The sequence below is a fragment of the Ruditapes philippinarum genome, unplaced genomic scaffold (genome assembly GCF_026571515.1).
Source record: "Ruditapes philippinarum isolate M1 unplaced genomic scaffold, ASM2657151v2 ctg43_1_1_1_1, whole genome shotgun sequence".
In the NCBI taxonomy this organism is placed as follows: Eukaryota; Metazoa; Mollusca; class Bivalvia; order Venerida; family Veneridae; genus Ruditapes; species Ruditapes philippinarum.
This window is the reverse complement of record NW_026854262.1, coordinates 199724-221374: the sequence shown is the minus strand read 5'-3', so window position 1 is coordinate 221374 and position 21651 is coordinate 199724. Positions and strand designations below refer to the sequence as shown.

Genomic DNA, 21651 nt, shown 5'->3' with positions numbered 1-21651 from the left:
CCTTAAAACTAAAAACAGTTTCCAGAACGTAACTCAAGTTCCATTTGGCCAACATTGTTCCAACTTCATTGGATGATTGTCCATATTGGGTAGAAGATCCCTATTGATTTTGGGGTCACAAGGTCAAAGGTCAAGGGCACTATTACTTTTAAACTGAAAACAGTTTCCAGAACATAACTTAAGTCCCATTTGGCCCACAGTGTTCAAACTTCATAGGATGATTGTCCATATTGGGTAGAACACCCCTATTGGTTTTGGGGTCACAAGGTCAAATTTCAAGGTCACTATTACCTTAAAACTGAAAACAGTTTCTGGAGCATAACTAAAGTTCCATTTGTCCCTAAATATTCAATCTTCATAGGAGGTTTGCTATTTGAAGGAGGTAATACTTTATTTAATTCCCATGTCTTACAAATGCTTCATACTTAATAAAGAAAGAAAAACACTTTCGGGCATATAATGCTCCGTCTAGAGGTGCTCTTGTTTATTTCTCATACTTTTTGTCCGGAGCATATCTCACAAAGTGTTAAAGGTGTCAACTTGAAACTTCAGAGGTAAATAGATCTCATTAAGGAGGATTGCAGCACACAAGAATGATAACTCTACCCTTCATAAATTTTGAGTTATTGCCCTTTGTTATTTTTCATACTTAATTTTTCACCTGAGTGGGGCATTAATCAAAAAGTCTTTGAGATGTCAACATGAAACTTCATAGGATTTATCTTATTGAGGAGGAATACTGTGTGCAAGAATGATAACTCTACCCTTTATAATTTTTGAGTTTTTGCCGTTTGTTATTTTTTATACTTTAGGTCCGGAGCATATCTCAAAAAGTGTTAGCGGTATCAACTTGAAACTTCATAGGTGGATAGATCTTGTTGAGGAGGAGTGCAGCACGCAAGAATGATAACCTACCCTGCATTACTTTTCAGTTATTGCCCTTTGTTTTTTCAGCCTTTGTATTCACATCAGTTTCATGAAAATCTGTAATTACTTCAGCCATCAGTTTTCATTACCACAAGACATCTTAAAATTAAATTATTCTGCTCTACTACATATACATTCTTCCAATGAGCAAACACATTTGGTGGGGGATGGCCATGTTTACTTGTCTTTTGTTTTGTAAATTAATTTTAGTGTTTCTACATAAAATCTTATGTTTAAAGTAATGTCTGCATCTGCCCCCTTGCTTATGTAAAAGTATTGACTGAATGGCTTCAAGTTATCACTGAATATATTGTGGTGGAAAGTACTTATTATAGCTAGACTGCAAACTCTCTAACCATGCCATCAATCCATCTGGCTATGATATGTATGAAGCCATGTATATAATTTGATATCTCGCCAAGTAAGGCAATGCTTATTCATTTTCAGTCAAAATTATGGCTTGTTAAAGTAACTTCCACTTTCATTTGAGAATTTTTCAGTAGAAACAATCTTTTGATTTTTTTTCAGTACTGGTTAATGTTCCACAAACTTAACAAACATAAATAGTTACTAGGCTCAGTACTGGTTTACTCCAAAAAATGTTACATGCATTGTTTAGTACTCCAGGAACTTTGAGTAAAAAATGTTACACGCATTGTTTAGTACTGGTTGGCTCCAGGAACTTTGAGTAAAAAACGTTACACGCATTGTTTAGTACTGGTTTACTCCAGGAAAGTAAAAAATGTTACACGCATTGTTTAGTACTGGTTGGCTCCAGGAACTTTGAGTAAAAAACGTTACATGCATTGTTTAGTACTGGTTGGCTCCAGGAACTTTGAGTAAAAAATGTTACACGCATTGTTTAGTACTGGTTGGCTCCAGGAACTTTGAGTAAAAAATGTTACACGCATGGTTTAGTACTGGTTTTGGCTCCAGGAACTTTGAGTAAAAAACGTTACACTCATTGTTTAGTACTGGTTTACTCCAGGAAAGTAAAAAATGTTACACACATTGTTTAGTACTGGTTGGCTCCAGGAACTTTGAGTAAAAAACGTTACACGCATTGTTTAGTACTGGTTTACTCCAGGAAAGTAAAAAATGTTACACACATTGTTTAGTACTGGTTGGCTCCAGGAACTTTGAGTAAAAAATGTTACACGCATTGTTTAGTACTGGTTGGCTCCAGGAACTTTGAGTAAAAAATGTTACACGCATTGTTTAGTACTGGTTGGCTCCAGGAACTTTGAGTAAAAAATGTTACATGCATTGTTTAGTACTGGTTGGCTCCAGGAAGCTTCAGCTAGAAATGTTACAGGCATGGCTCAGTACTCGGGGGGGTTGCCAGCAGACTTGAAAAGTCAGGGAAATCTTATTTTTTTTCAAGGTCAGGGAATTTTGAAAATAGGTCAGTGAAAAATGAAAATCCTTAAAAGTCAGGGAAAAGTCGAGGGAAAAATAATATTTGTACCATGATGAGTTAAACTAACATGATACACTAGGTGCATACAGCTACTTTCTGATAGAGAGTTCCCTAGATTTTTGTATGACCTGTTGAAAATTGTCAAAGGGATGAAGTTCAATTAGGGATGAAGTTCAATTAATCTCTGCTTTTCAAGTTATTAAGTTCCTATGTTTTGTCATATTTTTCACAACATAAAGAAACATGTTTTAGCATCCATCTGAAAGGTGTTTTGTGTAAAAATGGATATGTTGTTTGCTGGGCACATTTACAGACTGTTATATTTCTTTTACTCTGCATTGATGATAATCCTAGTGAATAGTATATAATATATACTATAGGTTCAGTTGAGATAATCACTGGCTTTTTATGCCCCCGGGCATATAGTAATTGAACCGTCTGTCCGTACGAGGTTAACCTAGAACGGCAAGTTGGATTGCAAGTTCTAACTGTACCAATGGCTTCAAAAAGTTTACACACTTACTAATCGATTACAAAGTACATGATCTGGGCAAGTTACATAACTCTGGCTTCATATTTACCAAGTTATGGCCCTTTTAGTACTTAGAAAATTAATAATGGTTTAACCTAAAACGGCAAGTTGGAAATATCTTAAGTTCTATCTATACTAATGGCCTTGATAATTTCCACACATACTTATCAATACAAATTACATGATAAAAAATAATTGCCAAGTTATATAACTGTGTCATCCATTTTCCAGTTATTTTCCCTTTTTTTCACTTTGAAAATAGGGGCCTTGCTGGTTAAACCTAATTCGGCAACTTGGATTTATTTTTAAATTTCTCCTAATTGCTTATTTTTCTTTAATTGATATCTTTTATATTTAGTAGGTGGATACCTTTGATGGTCCTCTAATTTTTTAGCTCGACTATACGAAGTATATGGAGAGCTGTCCTACTCGCCCCGGCGTCGGCGTCCGCGTCCAGATTTTGATTTAAAGTTTTGGTGCAGTAAAATATTTTTTCACTATAACTTTGTCATTCTTAAGGTATCAACTTCAAACTTCAAAAATATTGTTCCTTATCATCAACCACATCTTATGTGACAAGGTTTCATAACTCTAGCACCAATATTTTCAGATTTATCTCCCCTTGAACTTAGAATTTTCCTTAAAAAATACTATTTTTTACTGTTACTTCTTTATTTCTTAAGGGATCAACCTCATACTTCAAAATATATGTACCCTTATCATCATCCCCATTTTATGTGACAAAGGGTTATAAACTCTAGCACCAAATTTTCAGATTTATCTCCCCTTGAACTTAGAATTTTCCTCAAAAAGTACTATTTCTTACTGTTTCTTCTTTATTTCTTAAGGGGATCAACCTCATACTTCAAATATATTTACGTTATCATCATCTTCATGTTATGTGACAAGGTTCATAACTCTAGCACCAATATTTTCAGATTTATCTCCCTTTGAACTTAGAATTTTCAAATAAAAAATATTATTTTTTACTGTTACTTTCTTATTTCTAAGGGAATCAACTTCATACTTCAAAATATATTTACGTTATCATCATCCACATCTTATGTGACAAGGTTCATAACTCTAGCACCAATATTGCAAGAATTATCTCCCCATAAACTTAGATTTTTTTTACTAGAAAATTTTTAATTTTTTATTATAACTTTTTTATTTTAAAGGTATCTTACCTCAAACTTCAAATACTTATTCCTTATCATCAATTACATTTTATGTGACAATGTTCATAACTCTTGAAGCAATATTTACACATTTATTCTCTCTTTTGAACTAAGGATTTTCTTTAAGAAAACTATAAAAACTTCTTTTACTTTTTAAAGAGGTATCTACTTCAAACTTCAAGTATATATTTTTTATCATTACACAAATGTTGTGTGACAAGGTCCAAACTCTAGCATGACTAAATTTCTAGAATTATTCCCCTTGATCTTTGAATTTATGTTAACAAAATATAAATTTTTTTACTATAACTTAATACATAAATTTATACATAATTGATTTTTCTTTCATAGTTTGTCCTCCTTACTGCGTCAGTAATTTTATTAGTCGAGCTTCGCTGTCTCCTGTGACAGCTTTGTTTGTGAGTAAGCGGTCTCTAGGGTCAAGGTCAAAGGTCACTGGTTTAAAAAAATAAATACAGTCGACTCCACTTATAACGAAACTCGCTTATAACGAATTATCGTTAATAGCGAACTAAATCTGACATCCCGGCCGATTCCTCCTTTATTTTATATTAAATCATATCGCTTAATACGTACTCGCTTATAGCGAATTTTCGGCTATAACGAACCATTTTTTCAAGCCCCAAATGACGGAAAACATTTAAATTTCCTCGGTTATAACAAACTGTTATAATTGAAATATCGGGATGCGCTCGATTAGGATCAGTACATGAATAACACTATCCGATAATTAAACGATCGAATGATTGCCGAGTTAGTTATGGCTTCAGGGAATAAAGATTTTGAAAAATGTTCTCCCAACATAATTTCCTACTTGTTACGGAAAATTTGTATTTCACACCCTCAGTTAATTGTTGTAAATACCCGATAATTGCCAAGTAATCATTTTTTTGTGTTTGCAATATTAACCAAACGATAATAAACAAATAGCAAAAGAAAACAAATGGTAAGAACTTCATAGACAATTAATACATGAATAAATATATGTACCATGTACATAATATATTGCTCAATAAAATGCCCCGCATTAAATAACCGCTGCAGTAAAATACCGGTTACACCGGTAACCAGTGAAGAGTATGGCTTTTTCAAGGCAAATTTCCCCATCCAAACAAGTCAGCAAGTTGTTGCTACTTCGCTTTTAGCGAACTTCGGATATAGCGAACGATATTTTAATGTCCCATTGAGTTCGTTATAACCGGAGTCGACTGTATAAACATTTTTGCTCATACAGCCTTTATTTTTTAGTTAATGTCTTAGTTTAATACAAACATGCCAAGGGAGGTCCTCCTTCTTTGGGTGTAGTAAGGGGTCATTTGGGTCAAGGTCAATGTTACCAATGTTAAGGTCACCAATGTTAAAAATAGACTTTTACATTTTTACAGGTGTATTGACCTTATTCAAGACAGATGTTATTTATAATTGATAGAAACATAAACTTTGATGGAGTTAGTGGTCAGTTAGGTCAAGGTCACCAGTGCTAAAAATAGATTTTTACACATTTGCTCATACAGCCTTTATTAAGTGACAGATATATTTTATATTTGGTAGGAAGATAACTTGCATGGTATTCATCCTTTTGATTGGGGTAGGGATCAGTGGGTCAAGGTCACTTGTGCTAAAAATAGATTTTTACACTTTTGCCCATACAGCTTTTATTTATTGACAAATGTATTTCATATTTTGTAGGAAGATAACTTGCAGGTATTCATCTTTTGGATGGAGTAAGGGGTCAGTTGGGTCAAGGTCACCAGTGCTAAAAATAGATTTTTTAACTTTTGCCCATACAGCCTTTATTTATTGACAGATGTATTTCATATTTGGTAGGAAGATAACTTACAAGTATTCTTCTTTTGGATAGTTAGGGGTCGGTTTGGTCAAGGTCACCAGTGCTAAAAATAGATTTTACACTTTAGCCCATACAGCCTTTATTTAATGACAGAATGATGTATTTCATATTTGGTAGGAAGATAACTTGCATGAAGTTGAATATTTTTCAACTTCACAAGTCAGAGCAATGACTTGGCAACTTATATTTTTCACAATTACAAAATGCCATGACTTTGTCAAGCTATATATTTTGTGTTAACAATTTTTGGGCAATTTTTCTGTCCATAACTGAGTGAATGGGTAAACATTTTTTGAAATATTGCTACTGAAAAGAATCTGAGCCAGGGGCATTTGTGTTTAACAAACACGTTCTTGTTTATAATTTGTTGTTTAATTATTAAAGTTTTTGTGTGTTTTGGGATATTTTGTTACCCTATCAATAGCTAAAACATACATTATTATTTAATTTTTGTCAATATTATTAGAAATACTGGTTAAATCTTGTTAGATTTGTATGCTTATTGTGCATAGTTTAATATTTTACTGAACACAAAACTACCAAAATTTGTTGAGATGTATACAGCATGTTTTATTGTTGAATAATGTAATACCATATTGTTAAAAGAATTGAAAAAACAAACTAATGGGTGGATTGGACGGCTGTAGGGAGGTGGAGGCCGTTTAAGTTCAGTAGTTTTGGTCAGTGTAAAACCTAATTTGGTCAGTGAAAAGTCAGGGAATTTTATTTATCTATGGTGCTGGCAACCCTGGTACTACTGGTTGACTCCAGGAACATTGAGCAAGAAATGTTACATGCACTCAGTACTGGTTGACTCCAGGAACATTGAGTGAGAATGGTTACACACATTGGTCAGAGGAACCTTGAGATAGAATTATTACACACATTGCTCAGTACTGGTTTGCTCCAGGAACCTTGAGATAGAATCATTACACACATTGCAAAGTACTGGTTTGCTCCAGGAACTTTGAGTAAAAATGTTACACACATTGCAAAGTACTGGTTTACTCCAGGAAGCTTCAGATAGAAATGTTACAGGCATTGCTGAGTAATGGTTGACTTTAGTGGAACTTTAGTAAATTAATTTTAGTGTTTCTACATAAAATCTTTTGTTTAAAGTAATGTCTGCGTCTGCCCCCTTGCTAAAGTAAAAGTATTGACTGAATGGCTTTAAGTTATCACTGAATATATTGTTGTGGAAAGTACTTATTATAGCTAGACTGCAAACTCTCTAACCATGCCATCAATCCATCTGGCTATGATATGTATGAAGCCATGTATATAATTTGATATCTTGCCAGGTAAGGCAATGCTTATTCATTTTTAGTCAAAATCCTGGCTTGTTATAGTAAGGTCCACTTTTATTTGAAAACTTCAGTAGAAACAATCTTTTGATTTTTGTTCAGTACTGATTTGTTCCAGAAACATTGAGCATAAATAGCTACACATTTTGTTAAGTACTGGTTTACTCCAGGAACTTTGAGTAAAAAATGTTACAAGCATTGCTCAGAACTGGTCTGCTCCAGGAACTTTGAGTCAGAAACGTTACATGCATTGATCAGTATTGGCTGGCTCCTGGAACATTGAGTTAGAAATGTGGTATACATTGTTCAGTACTGGTTTGCTCCAGTAAGATTGAGTTTGAAAACTTACACACATTGCTCAGGACTTGTTTTCTCCAGGAACTTTGAGTAAGAAACGTTACACACATTGGTCAGTACTGGTTAGCTCAAGAAACATTGAGTAAGAAATAAAGCACACATTGGTCAGTATTGGTTGGCTCCAGGAACATTGAGTAAGAAATAAAGCACACATTGGTCAGTCCTGGTTAGCTCCAGAAACATTGAGTAAGAAATAAAGCACAAATTGGTCAGTCCTGGTTGGCTCCAGGAACATTTTGTTAAAAATGTTACACACATTGGTCAGTACTGGTTGGCTTTAGGAACATTGAGTAAGAAATAAAGCACACATTGGTACGTACTGGTTGGCTCCAGGAACATTGAGTAAAAAATATTACACACATTGCTCTGTACTGGTCTGCTCCAGGAACTTTGAGTAAGAAACGTTACATGCATTGCTCAGTACTGGTTGGCTCCAGGAACATTGAGTTAGAAATGTGGCACACATTGGTCAGTATTTGTTGGCTCCAGTATGTAATTTCTATGCCTTGTTTTGATATTTTCTGATGTTTATATTGTAAATAATTTTAGTTTTTCTACATAAAATCTTTTGTTTAAAGTAATGTCTGCGTCTGCCCCCTTGCTTATGTAAAAGTGTTGACTGAATGGCTTCAAGTTAGCACTGAATATATTGTCGTGGAAAGTACTTATTATAGCTAGACCCATCTGGCTATGATATGTATGAAGCCATGTATATAATTTGATATCTTGCCAGGTAAAGCAATGCTTAATCATTTTCAGTCAAAATTATGGCTTGTTGAAGTGACGTCCACTTTTATTTGAGAATTTTTCAGTAGAAACAATGTTTTGATTTTTGTTCAGTACTGGTTTGCTCCAGGAACCTTGAGCATGAATAGCTATACATATTGCTCAGTACTGGTTTACTCCAGGAAAATTGAGCAAGAAATGTACGCAATGCTCAGTACTGGTCGAGTCCAGGAACATTTAGTAAGAAATAAAGCATGCATTGCTCAGTACTGGTTGGCTCCAGGAGCCTTGAGTTAGAATCATTACACACATTGCTCAGTACTGGTATGTTCCAGGAACCTTGAGCAAGAAACTTAACACGCATTTTGCTCAGTCCTGGTTTTTTTCCAGGAAGTTTAAGCAAGAAACATGCTTTGAATTTTTCCTGAGTAGGTATAGTCATTAAGTAAAGTGTCTAAATGGTATTTTTTGAGGAAATGGAAAAGCAACAGGTATTATTTATTTTCTTTGTTTTGTCATTTTTGTATACAGTAATTTAAAATGTCTATTTTTTTGTTTGTTAAATTAAATTCATTTACTTATTAGATGTATCCCACAACTGTTGATCAAGGCTCACTGACGACCCCATTGAAGGAATCCGGTGCTGATATGTCCGCAAAATGGGAATTCGTTTTGGAAGAATTTCTCTTGAGATGCTGCGCCGGCAGTATTGATAGATTATGGTTTTTTCAGTCATGAAAATTGGAAATGGGATTCTTTTTTTTTTCATGAGGTCAACCGAGTGTCTGCCATCCAGAAGTTTTTTCCAGATTTATTTCCCTTTGTCTCTGTGGTAGAATAGCTGTGAGCTAGGCAAAACTTGCAGCTAGCAGGATCCTTTTCTCTAGGTATCATGCCCTGATATATCCCTGGTCTGTTGATCAAGACTTATAACAATGAAATCTGAGGAGTCTGGCAACTTTATATCCGCAAGGAGGAATTGTGTGGGAGTGATTGTCTTCAATCCTGAGTCAGCAGCATTGTAGTATGACAGTTGTTCCTGAGTTAAGAGAGATGGAAATCAGTGGGTCATAGTATGGAAGTGGCCTGAGAAGAACAACCTGCATTGCCCGATACTGGAATATAGCTTTTGTTTGAGCAGATATTTGTTCAGAAATATAATATAACATGTCAATATCTTTACCTAGATTTGTTTTTTTTTGGTGCTTTTAAATTTTCATTTCAGAATTCATACAACACTGGCATACACAGTATGAATACAGTTCAATCATTAAACAGCACTCGGAAGCAGCTAAAACCGTAAGTTGATACCAAAGAGACAAATTTGTATTTTTTCAAACATTTTATTTCTCACATAATGACACTTATTTTATCATGATATTCAGTCAGGTTATATTTAAGATATCTGTTTTTGCTAGTTATTTTTAGCCTTTAACCCAGCTCTAAGCTTATTTTCCCAAGCCATTGCTAGGGACATGGATAATAGCTTTAATTTACTACTGCCGCCCATATATACAGGGTCAAACTTTGCTGGCAGCATTCTCAATTTTGCAATTTTTAGCATTCTATAATGTTTTCATTTCTTTTTCTTTTGCAATGTTGTGTTTGTAAATCTAAAGAAATAATAGCCACAATAAAATGCAAATTTCTTTTTTCATCAAAGAACTGTAGTTTCCTGTCTTAATATGTAAAACAAAACATTTCCAAGACATGAAAATTGATAGGAAAATCTTGAAATGAATTTTACTGTCATAGTAAAATTTTACAAGTAGTTTTGATCAGATGAGATATATTTTCTAAAAACTAATAATTAAATAATATTGTATTTTGTTTTATGTGTTAAAGGGCTTGAGAGAGTCAGTATAAAACCTTTTGGGAACAGTGAAAACCTTGAGAGAAATACCAGCCTGCCTGGGAGGGTGACATCTACAAACAAGGCCACCTGCTAAAGGAATGGAACATTCATAAATCTTCATTTTTTGATTCAGAGATGGTAAATGTGATTATTTTTTCTCATTAGATCTTAATTCTTGAGGAAATAATTGTGTTTTTATCACCCGCCGAAAAGGCGGCGGGGGATATAGAAATAGTCTCCGTCCGACCTTCCGTCCGACATTTTTGTCCAGATCATATCTCTAAAAGTATTTGAGTTATCAACTTGAAACTTCATAGGTGGATAGACCTCATTGAGGAGGAGTGCAGTGCATAAGAATGATAACTCTACCCTGCATAATTTTTGAGTAATTGCCCTTTGTTATTTTTCAAAATTGATTTTTGTCCAGAGCATAACTCCAAAAGCCTATGAGATATCAACATGAAACTTCATAGGTGCATAGATCTCACTCAGGAGGTGTGCAGTGCACAAGAATGATAACTCTATCTTTCATAATTTTTGAGTTATTGCCCTTTGTTATTTTTCATACTTAATTTTTCACCTGAGTGGAGCATAACTCAAAAAGTGTTTGAGATATCAACATGAAATGTCATAGGTGGATAGATCTTATTGAGGAGGAATGTTGTGCGCAAGAATGATAACTCTTCCCTATACAATTTTTGAGTTATTGCCCTTTGTTCTTTTTCATGCTATTTTGTCCAGAGCTTATCTCAAAAAGTATTTGAGGTATCAACTTGAAACTTCATAGGTGGATGGATCTCATTGAGGAGGAGTGCAGTGCACAAGAATGATAACTCTACCCTGCATTATTTTTGAGTTATTGCCCTTTGTTATTTTTCAAAATTAATTTTTGCCCAGAACATAACTCAAAATGCCTTTGAGATATCAAAATGAAACTTCATAGGTGCATAGATCTCACTCAGGAGGTGTGCATTGCACAAGAATGATAACTCTACCTTTCATAATTTTTGAGTTATTGCCCTTTGTTCTTTTTCATACTATTTTGTCTGGAGCTTATTTCAAAAAGTATTTGAGGTATCAACTTGAAACTTCATAGGTGGATGGATCTCATTGAGGAAGTGTGCAGTGCACAAGAACGATAACTCTACCCTGCATAATTGTTTAGTTATTGCCCTTTTTTATTTTTCAAAATTAATTTTTGTCCAGAGCATAACTCACAAGGCCTTTGAGATATCATTATGAAACTTCATAGGTGCATAGATCTAACTCAGGAGGTGTGCAGTGCACAAGAATAATAACTCTACCTTTTATAATTTTTGAGTTATTGCCCTTTGTTATTTTTCATACTTAATTTTTCAATTCAATTTTTTCTCAAAAAGTATTTGAGGTATCAACTTGAAACTTCATAGGTGGATAGATTTTACTTAGGAGGGATGCAGCACACAAGAATGATAACCTACCCTGCAATATTTTTCAGTTATTGCCCTTTGTTATTTTCAGCCATCAGTATTCACATAGGTTTCAAATCTGTAATCACTATAGCCATCAGTTTTCATTACCAAAAGACCTCTTAAAATGGAATTATTCTGCTCTACTACATATACATTCTTCCAATGAGCAAACACATTCGGCGGGGGATGGCCATGTTGACATGGCTCTTGTTGAATTAGGTATCCAATGTCTTTCAGCGTAAACCTTAAAAACATATTTGAGATCTGGCTAATGACAAAAATGTCTTATCTCCTTACACTGTAAGGCTCTATTAGGCTACATCAGTATCATTAGCAATTATTTTACCTCATGTCAGAAATGTTGATTTTACAAACATTTTAGCCTCCCCCATATATCTGAATTTTATTTTGTTTGCAATTGGTAGAAAATTTGAAAAGGATTATATTGAAAATGTTCAGATATATAGTTATTGAGGGCACATGTGTGAAATAATCTTTTGTTATACAGTCATGTAAGGCTTAATTTATTTATTAAAAATTGATTATGATGAAATTTAGGTTTTAAAGCTCTCCTCTGCAGTCTTCTTCCTGAAACTTTCCAGTAATTGTGTCGTATAAAAAAACAAGGTTGGGACCACAATAGGGCTGGAAATCTTGATACATGGTTGTGAGACATGCTACTGCTCCCCTAAACTTACTTAAAACTTAAGCAGTTAATTAATTTGTTAGATCTTTTACTTCTTTAATACATAAATGCCAGTTTATTTTAAATGCGCTTACATTTCTGTTAAAATTGCTTAAAGATGTTACATGAAAATTGCGGGCTTACACAAAACGGTTGTAACTCATTTCTTCTTTTTCAAAAAATAGCATTTTTAACATTTTCAATGTATTTTGTGGTTCTGCATATCCTCAGTAAGTATTTTAAATGGATTCTGAAAATTAACAAGTTAAATCAATATTTGTCAAAAGGTTGTATCTCAACTTGCTGTTAAATTTCTGTGCAAAATGGTTGTATCTCAAGTTACAACCATTTTGCACTGAAAATTCTGATAGTGCAATGAATTCTGTTTGTCTTATTTGAATCATCACATGAAAAGGAGGATATTAAGACAATAGAAAAGATTTTTGTTTTGGTATATATCGTAAACCTGAAATATTGGTAAAATCAATAAATTGTGATTTTATATTATCACATATTATCTTCAGAAAATATATTTAAATGTAATTTTACACCCACTACAGTTCAAACTCATAAGTTAAAAGGACCCAATGCCACAATCAGCAATTATTGGTTGTCAAGTAAATGAAATATTACTTTCCCCAATCTACCAATAATAACACGTAAAGTTTAAGAAATGACAAGGTGGACAAATTAAGCCCCTTATGGATCGAAAATTAGCCCCACACTTATTTTTATAGGGTAGACAAACGTTTTCCATATTGGACATTGTTATCAATTACAGTACAGATAACGAGGAATATGCAAATTCCTGCGAGTAACAAGTAATTACAAAAAGCGTGACTCCGAGTGGATATTAAATTTCTCGTACACAAAAGAGTGACTCCGCGTCAATAACGAGTGACAATTAAGTCCTCTGGACTCCGTGAATCCCCAAGCCAAAAAGAGTGACTCCGAGTAATGGTATGCTATATTTATTTATTTATTAATAATAATATACTGCTCTACCTCTAAACTAAAATCCTTGAACGAATGTACACTCAGAGGCACTTATAACCCGACACTGACACTTTTTCTGTATAAATAGGTTATTTGTGAACGGATTTTGTTCAAATTTGGACTTTACAAAATTCAACATATCGTACTTACTACTTGGAATTATTTTTACAATTCACTGATAAGAAAATAGAAAAAATAGCAAAACAAATATGCTACTGTAAACTGAAAAGTCACAAAATGACTGTAAAAATCGTAACACTGAACAGTCTCTGAATCCCATTAAACTTATTTTTACCAGTTTTAACACTTTGTATGTCCTCCCAATTGGCTATAACAAAGTATACACCTCTGCCTCACAGATCTCTATTCCTTAATAAGGGTTTGCTCGTGTTTTTTGCCGCTGTCTCACACGCCTGTTCAGTTCAGCCGACAATTGTGATGTTTAGATCGGGTGACTTGGAATGCAGGACTTGCTAGAACTCGAGAAAGCGCTTATTCCAAAATGGAGAAATATTACCCAAGCCTTCACTATGTCATAACCATGAGACAGGTGTTTACACTTTGTTATAGTCATGGGATGACACAGAAAGTATTAGAACTGGTTATTATACAGAATCAGTTGGATTTGGAGACTTTTCATTGTGTTATGATATTTACAGTCATTTTGTGATTTTTATGCCCCCGCCATGTAATGGCCGGCCGGGGCATATAGTGTTACCCTGTTCCGTCATTCCGTCATTCTGTCATTCCGTCATCATCAGTTTCCGTTCATTATCTTAGTAACGGTTGCACACATTCAACTCAAATTTGACATATGGATATGTCATGAGAAAAAACAGGTCAAGTTCGAATTTGGTCATGGTTCGATGATTTTTGGCAGAGTTATGCCCCTTTTACTTTAAAATAATATGAAATTTTCAGTTTCCGTTCATTATCTCCCCAACGGCACAACACATTCAACTCAAACTTGACATATGGATATGTCATGAGAAAATACAGGTCAAGTTCGAATTTGGTCATGGTTCGATGATTTTTGGCAGAGTTATGCCCCTTTTACTTTGAAAATAATATGAAATTTCAGTTTCCGTTCATTATCTCCCCAACAGTACAACACATTCAACTCAAACTTGACATATGGATATGTCATGAGAAAATACAGGTCAAGTTCGAATTTGGTCATGGTTCGATGATTTTTGGCAGAGTTATGCCCCTTTTACTTTGAAAATAATATGAAATTTTCAGTTTCCGTTCATTATCTCCCCAAAGGTACAACACATTCAACTCAAATTTGACATATGGATATGTCATGATAAAATACAGGTCAAGTTCAAATTTGGTCATGGTTCAATGATTTTTGGCAGAGTTATGCCCCTTTCACTTTGAAAGTAATATGAAATTTTCAGTTTCCGTTTATTATCTCCCCAATTGTACAACACATTCAACTCAAATTTGACATATGGATATGTTTTTGGAATGCCCAGGCCAAGTTCGAATTTGGTCATGGTTCAATGATTTTTGGCAGAGTAATGCCCCTTTCACTTTGAAAATAATATGAAATTTACCGTTTTTGTTCATTATCTACCCATCAGTGTTACATATTCAACTTAAATTTGACATATGGATATGTCAAAGGAATAGGCAGGTCAAGTTGGAATTTGGTCATGGTTTGATGATTTTTTGGCAGAGTTATGTCCCTTTCACTTTGAAAATAATATAGATACATCTTAGGAATAAGCAGTTTAAGTTTGAATTTGGTCGTGGTTCAATGATTTTAGACAAACTTATCTTTCCTGAATGTTGGAAAAATTTTGAACTTTCAGTTTCAGCACTCATACTTTTGTGGAAATATATGTAGCCATTATTTTGGCTACAAATATGAAATATGCTATTTTTAAAAGGTTAAGACTGAATAATTTTAGTGCCTTGAACATTGTATGAAAATGGTTTGTGTTAACATTGAAAAGTTTTAAGGGCTTTGAACTTAAAATGAAAAAAATAATTAATGCACCATCTGAAATTTTGGCTGCATGCGGGGGCATCCGTGGCATGATGACACATTTCTAGTTTTTAAAATTTTTTTTTGTTTTTGATAGAATTTCAGGTTGCTGCTGACCGAATTAATCGGGATAAAAATAAACTTGATGACGCTTACCGTAGTGTTTTTTCTAATCAAATGTACCTTTCAACTGTTTCACAGTAAATTGAAAACAACAACGGTAAAAATCATCTTTATTTTCGAATTGTAATCGTAATCTAAAATGAAATATAAAATGAGATTGCATTTGCATTTACTTACACCAGCTAGACACCGACATGGAGTTACCCGGTAATTCTCTAGGAGTCACGCGCTGCTATTTTCGTATTGGAGTCACTCTCATCATACGTTTCTCACGCGGAGTCACTCGTTTTTATGGACAAATACTCTCGCGGAATTGCGAGTGGATTCCTCGATCCTCCGAGGATTTTGCATATTCCTCGTTATCTGTACTGTATTGTCCCCCGTCTTTTTGAAGAAAAAAGGGGGATAAAGTAATAGGCTCCGTCCGTCTGTCTGTCCATTCGTCACACTTTCGTGTCCGGTCCATAACTTTGTCATTTATCAAAGGAATCTGAAATAACTTTGCACAAATGTATGTTATAAAAAGACGATGTGTCATGCGCAACAATCAGACCCCTAACTCCAGGGTCAAGGTCGCACTTGCTCATTCAAGGTCAACATTGTCTATTTGATGGTATGGTATATGTCGTGTCCGGTCCATAACTTTCTTATCTTTGAAGGGATTTTGTTAATACTTGCCACAATTGTTCACAATAATGAGACAATGGGTCATGCGCAAAACCGGTCACCTACCTCCAAGGTCAAGGTCACACTTGGAGGTCAAAGATTAACATAGTCTGTTACAGGGTATATTTTGTGTCTGGTCCATAACTTTTTTATAGATCAAAGGATTTTGTAAATACTTGCCACAAATAGTCACTATAATAAGACAATGTGTCATGCGCAACACCTGCATCCCTACCTCCAAGTTCACATGTTCAAGGTCACACTTAGAGGTCAAAAGTTAACATACCAGTAGTCTGTTTTAGGGTATATTTTGTGTCTGATCTAGAACTTCTTCCGTTTTTGAAATAACTAGGCACAAATAGTCACAATAATAAGACAATATGTCAGGTACAACACCTGCACCCTTACCTCTAAGGTCAAGGTCATACTTAAAGGTCAAAGGTTAACAGAATCTGTTATATGGTATATTTTGTGTCCCGTCCATAATTTCTTTATAGATCAAGGGATTTTGAAAATACTTGGCACAAATAGTCACAATGATAAGATGATATGTCATGTGTAAACATGTGTCCCTACCTCCAAGGTCAAGGTCACACATAGAGGTCAAAGATTTACATAGTCTGTTATAGGGTATATTTTGTGTTCAGTCCATAACCTTTTCATAGATTAAGGGATTTTATAAATACTTTGCACAAATAATCACAATAATAAGATGATATGTCAAGCGCAAAACATGGGTCCCTACCTCCAAGGTCACACTAAGAGGTCAAAGATTGACATAGTCTGTTATAGGGTATATTTTGTGTCCGATCTATAACTTCCTTCATAGTTCAAGGGATTTTGAAAATACTTGGCACAAATAGTAATATTAATAAGACGATATGTCATGCACAACACCTGCACCCTTACCTCCAAGGTCAAGGTCACATTTAGAGGTCAAAGGTCAACATGATAGATTTTTAAATTCTGTGTTTCATTTTACTGGTATTTCTTTAATAAATTTATTGTTGCATTTGCAGATCTAGCATTGATCATAATTTTGGACTGAAAGTCCTGAGATCCATACCTCAATCTTTTGAAATAGCACAATTTTATGCTTCATGTAAAACTTCCCCGAGGCGGGGGACGTTGGTAACTCTGTTACAAATTCTTGTATAAACAGTCATCGAATTTAGCACTGGCCAGGTGGCCCATGGCCAGTGAAAATTAGTTTGGGCCAGTGTAAATTTTAAGAAAATTTAGTTAAATATATTGTAGAATAAATTCAAAACTGGAATTCTGGCCAGTAAATTCAAAATCATAAATTCAATGACTGTTTAAATGAAAATGATATTGAGAATAGAATAAAATAAAACTTCAAACTATTAACTTAAAAGTTATTAATGAAATACAAATGAAAATATCATTTTTAGCTCGACTTTTTTTGAAAAAAAAGGAGAGGTATTGTTATTGTCCTGGCGGCGTTGCCGTTCGCAAACTTGTACCTGGATCATAACTTTTTTAGTTCTTGGTGTATTGTCTTCATACTTGGCCACAACAACCTTTGGGACAAGACCTTTCAGTAGGCTACACTAACCTTGACCTTCATCCATAAATGACGTTGACCTTTAATGTCAAAAGTCCAAATTTTGCTTGATCTTGCTAAATGCCATACTGGTCGGAGACCATCAACCGGACACTTTTGGAACATTTTTCCGTACAGATTTCATAATTTTTAACCTAGAGATAAAAAAATTTGACACAGTTCAGCTAGGTTCTTCTCTTAACTAACAAACTAGTTTGTTTATTTCTGATTGTATTGACACTTATATCATATGCTCGACAAGGAGGGTATCAAAATTACCTACATTGTCTACACTACAGTACCATGTGTCCGGACAGATATGTACATGATGTGATTTAATTCAGATAAAAGCTTGGGTATTTTGATTTTTGATTTGTAACATGCTATTCAATATGTATGTCAGCAACAAATGCTGAAGTTTTGGATATTCTATTATTCACTCTGCAAATGATTATAGCTGGTATATGAGGTCAGGCATTGCTTTCATGACCCCCCGAATTTCAACGTCAACATTCTTGAAATAGACATTAAAATATTACCATTTACGGAGGTTGAAATAAATTTATTTACTTAATTTTAAAAGAAACATGCACTTATTGTTGATAAAAAAGTAACTGACAACCACTGAACAAAGAAAATATTAAATTAAGCATTTTCGGGGCCGTCAGGGTTTGGTGGTTGTCCGGTTTTGGTGGTCCCCAACCAGTACCCTTCGGATTTCTTTAAAAAATGTATTAGGAAAATATCAACCCGTAATAAGAACTTGTCCTTTGTGCAACATAAATTACTCCTGAAGGATTTTTTTAATTTGTAGATCGATATTTTTCGAAAGTAATGGAGCAAAAGGGCAAGTTCGATGTTTAGCCGAGGCGATATTAATTTAGCATATTAGGAGGAGCGTAGTCTATAAATATTTATATATAAAAGCTATAGAAGTTAAAATAGACATGATCAAGTGTTGAGACTGAGATATATATATATATACCTTTTAAAGACAACATCCTTTCAACGACTATAGCGTAATAAATGTAATCACAAAGGTGTCACCTATGGCTGCCGTATAGATTCCATAATTAATGTTCCAAATTTGGATGACGCCGATCATTGAATCATATGACGTAAAACAGGGTGCCACTTATTCGAGGTCAATCATGATTTTGACACAGTAATGTACATTTAAAAAAGTGTGTCCGTGCAAATTCGACAAAATCGAATATTTTCAGTTCTACCGCGAACAAATGTTACCGAGCAGGTACATGTAACTCGATTGTTCCCGCCAAATGTTATGTTTTTCAAAAAGTTAGATATTTAAGGTGCAGAACAGAAACAAAATTATGCAATACACGGGGCACATAAAATGGATCACTACTACCGAGTTCATTTTACTACAACTTTCTCTAATTAATAGCTCTAACGTACATGTTCAGATCAAACACAAATAAGCCACGTTTTCATGAAAAAGAAAGACTTTTGTAAGGTGGGGAATCTCTATGAAAATGGTTGACAAAGTGTCAGTCGTTTTAAGGATATGAAATATGATAAACAAGATCAACAAGGAAAGGCGGCGTTCAATGAACGCAACCCCCACGCGACCCAGCAAAAAGACTTTAACCGGTGGCAAGGAGCCCAGGAGACCCTCGAACAAAAACAGGACAGAGCGCAATGCGGAGCACGGACAGGTCAATCACTTATTATAAAATGAAACATAAAAAGAAATCATCAAAACCGACAAGGAAAACAAAGAAGAAAGATAAATGACTGCTTAACAGGCTCACAAAGTAAAGGGGCATAGGGGAAGGGGATACGAGACCCGGGGAAGGGGGAGTTATGTAAGTGTTTCAGTTATGTTTCAAGATAATTTCTTTCTTATTTAGCATTGTTGTTTAGTTTACCATTTTCCTCTCAAAGTATAAATGGAAATGTTCACTTTTATAATCAAACACTGCATATTGTCAGTACAAATCTTGGTTAATGAAAGAAAAAAAAAAGTGTAAAATTTTGCTCGTTTATTCAGAGTATCTATGAACAAACCGAACGTAATAATAAAGGCTGTGCTTAATCGGTGTACGGTCCAAAATTATTAATAATTGAAAGACCTAGTTATAGTAGAAATAAATTAATATCTTATCATATTTTTCCGGCTTCACATTTGAGTACGTCTATTTTAGCTTTAAAAGATTTTATTTATAGAAATTTGTAGACTATGCTTTTTACACCAACTTAATGTCGCCTTGCGCCCAACAACTGACCTTTCGCTCCATCTCTTGCCCTTTGGCTCCACTACTTTTGAAAAAAATCGATATACAATTTTAAGAAATCCACCATGAGTAGTTTATTTTGCACGAAGGACAAGTTCTTATTACTGGTTGATATTTTCCTAAAACATTTTTTAAAGAAATCTGAAGGGTATGGCATTTTAATGGTTGGGAAGTTCAATATTCTACAAATCGTCGTTCACTTCGTCAGGGAGAAAAGTTCTCCCAGGCTTAATATAATTTTGTTTTTGTAACAGCTTAGATCATTGAAAGCCTAAAACAATCCTACAGGGAACTACATTTTCCGTTTTTCGAAAAAATACAACTTAAATGAATAACAAGACAAAAACATAAACAACACTTGCAATTATCCGTTTAAATCGGCCTTCCGCTCTATCTCGGAAATGCCGTTGCTCGTTTTACCGTACACCACAATTTTGAAGTGGAGCGACAATTTGTCAGTTTCTAAGAAATTGTAAACTTTGATTGGCAAACTTTGTAAAATTCAAAAAGTGTTTTCCTGGTGCATAATTGTCAATTTTATTATGTTTCAATAGTGTCTATCATTTATTGAACATATATACATAAGTTATCAGTACAAATGTTAAAAGAATAAAATGTTTCCTTAGATAACATATTTCAGTTATTTTAAAGTGGGGTTTAGTATATTAGAAACCTATCTCATAAAATGAACACCTGATGCAATATTTTGACACTGCAGCCACAAGTGAAAATATAACACTGCTTGTGTTCACAAATAAATTAAATGAAATATTATTTGATCTTACATGCAAAATAAACAAATTTTACATTTATTTCACAATCATGTTTTTAATGGTTTTAAGGCACTTTGATTTTTTTTCTGTGTATCATCATATATATTACTTTATCACATTATGTTTATATTCAAAAAATAATTGTGTAGTATTTCATTAATTTTGTTTGATTTTTAACATATTTGCAAATATTTAAGTGCTTCTCATCATATATCACATTATACTTATAACTAAGTGTATTTCTTACAATAAATTTCTTGCTTTAAAGGATTGTAAAATTCCTATAATGGACTTAAGCAGTTCTTTAATTGAGCATCAACAAGGATGCATTCATAGCCCAAGCATGCTTGCAATGCTTTCTAGCACAAAGTACCATATGTTCATCATTTCATTTTTTGTGTCATTGCAGTCATTATTTTATAGCACACCTGTCACAAAGTGACAGGGTGAGCTTTTGTGATCGCTTTTCGTCCGGCGTCCGTCCGGCGTCCGTAAACTTTTACTTTAAATGACATCTTCTCATAAACCACCAAGCCAATTTCATCCAAACTTCACAGGAATGTTCCTTTGGTGGTCACCTTTGAAAATTGTTCAAAGAATTTAATTCCATGCAGAACTCTGGTTGCCATGGCAACCAAAAGAAAAAACTTTAAATATCTTCTTCTAAAAAACCCAAAGAGCTAGAGCTAAGATATTTGGCATGAAACATCTTCTAGTGAGTGTCTACCAAGTTTGTTCAAATAAAAGCCCTTGGGTCAAAATTGGCCCCGCCTAGGGGGTCATTGATTTTCCCTATATGCATATAGTAAAAACGTAAAAAATCTTCTTTTAAAGAACCCAAAGAGCTAGAGCTAAGATATTTAGCATGAAACATCCTCTAATGGGTGTCTACCAAGTTTGTTCAAATAAAAGCCCTGGGGTCAAAATTGGCCCCACCCCAGGGGGTCATTGATTTTCCCTATATGCATAT

General features: G+C 34.2%; 1 long non-coding RNA gene across 1 annotated transcript in view; it reads left to right on the top strand.

Annotated features, from left to right (window-relative positions):
* The first annotated feature begins 4563 nt into the window (after positions 1-4563).
* LOC132739562 (uncharacterized) overlaps positions 4564-21651 on the top strand; it is a 34550-nt gene continuing 17462 nt past the window's right edge. Inside the window, exons 1-2 of the long non-coding RNA XR_009627027.1 lie at positions 4564-9613; positions 10160-10307. This is a non-coding gene — a long non-coding RNA (uncharacterized LOC132739562). The remainder of the gene's footprint in view (positions 9614-10159; positions 10308-21651) is intronic.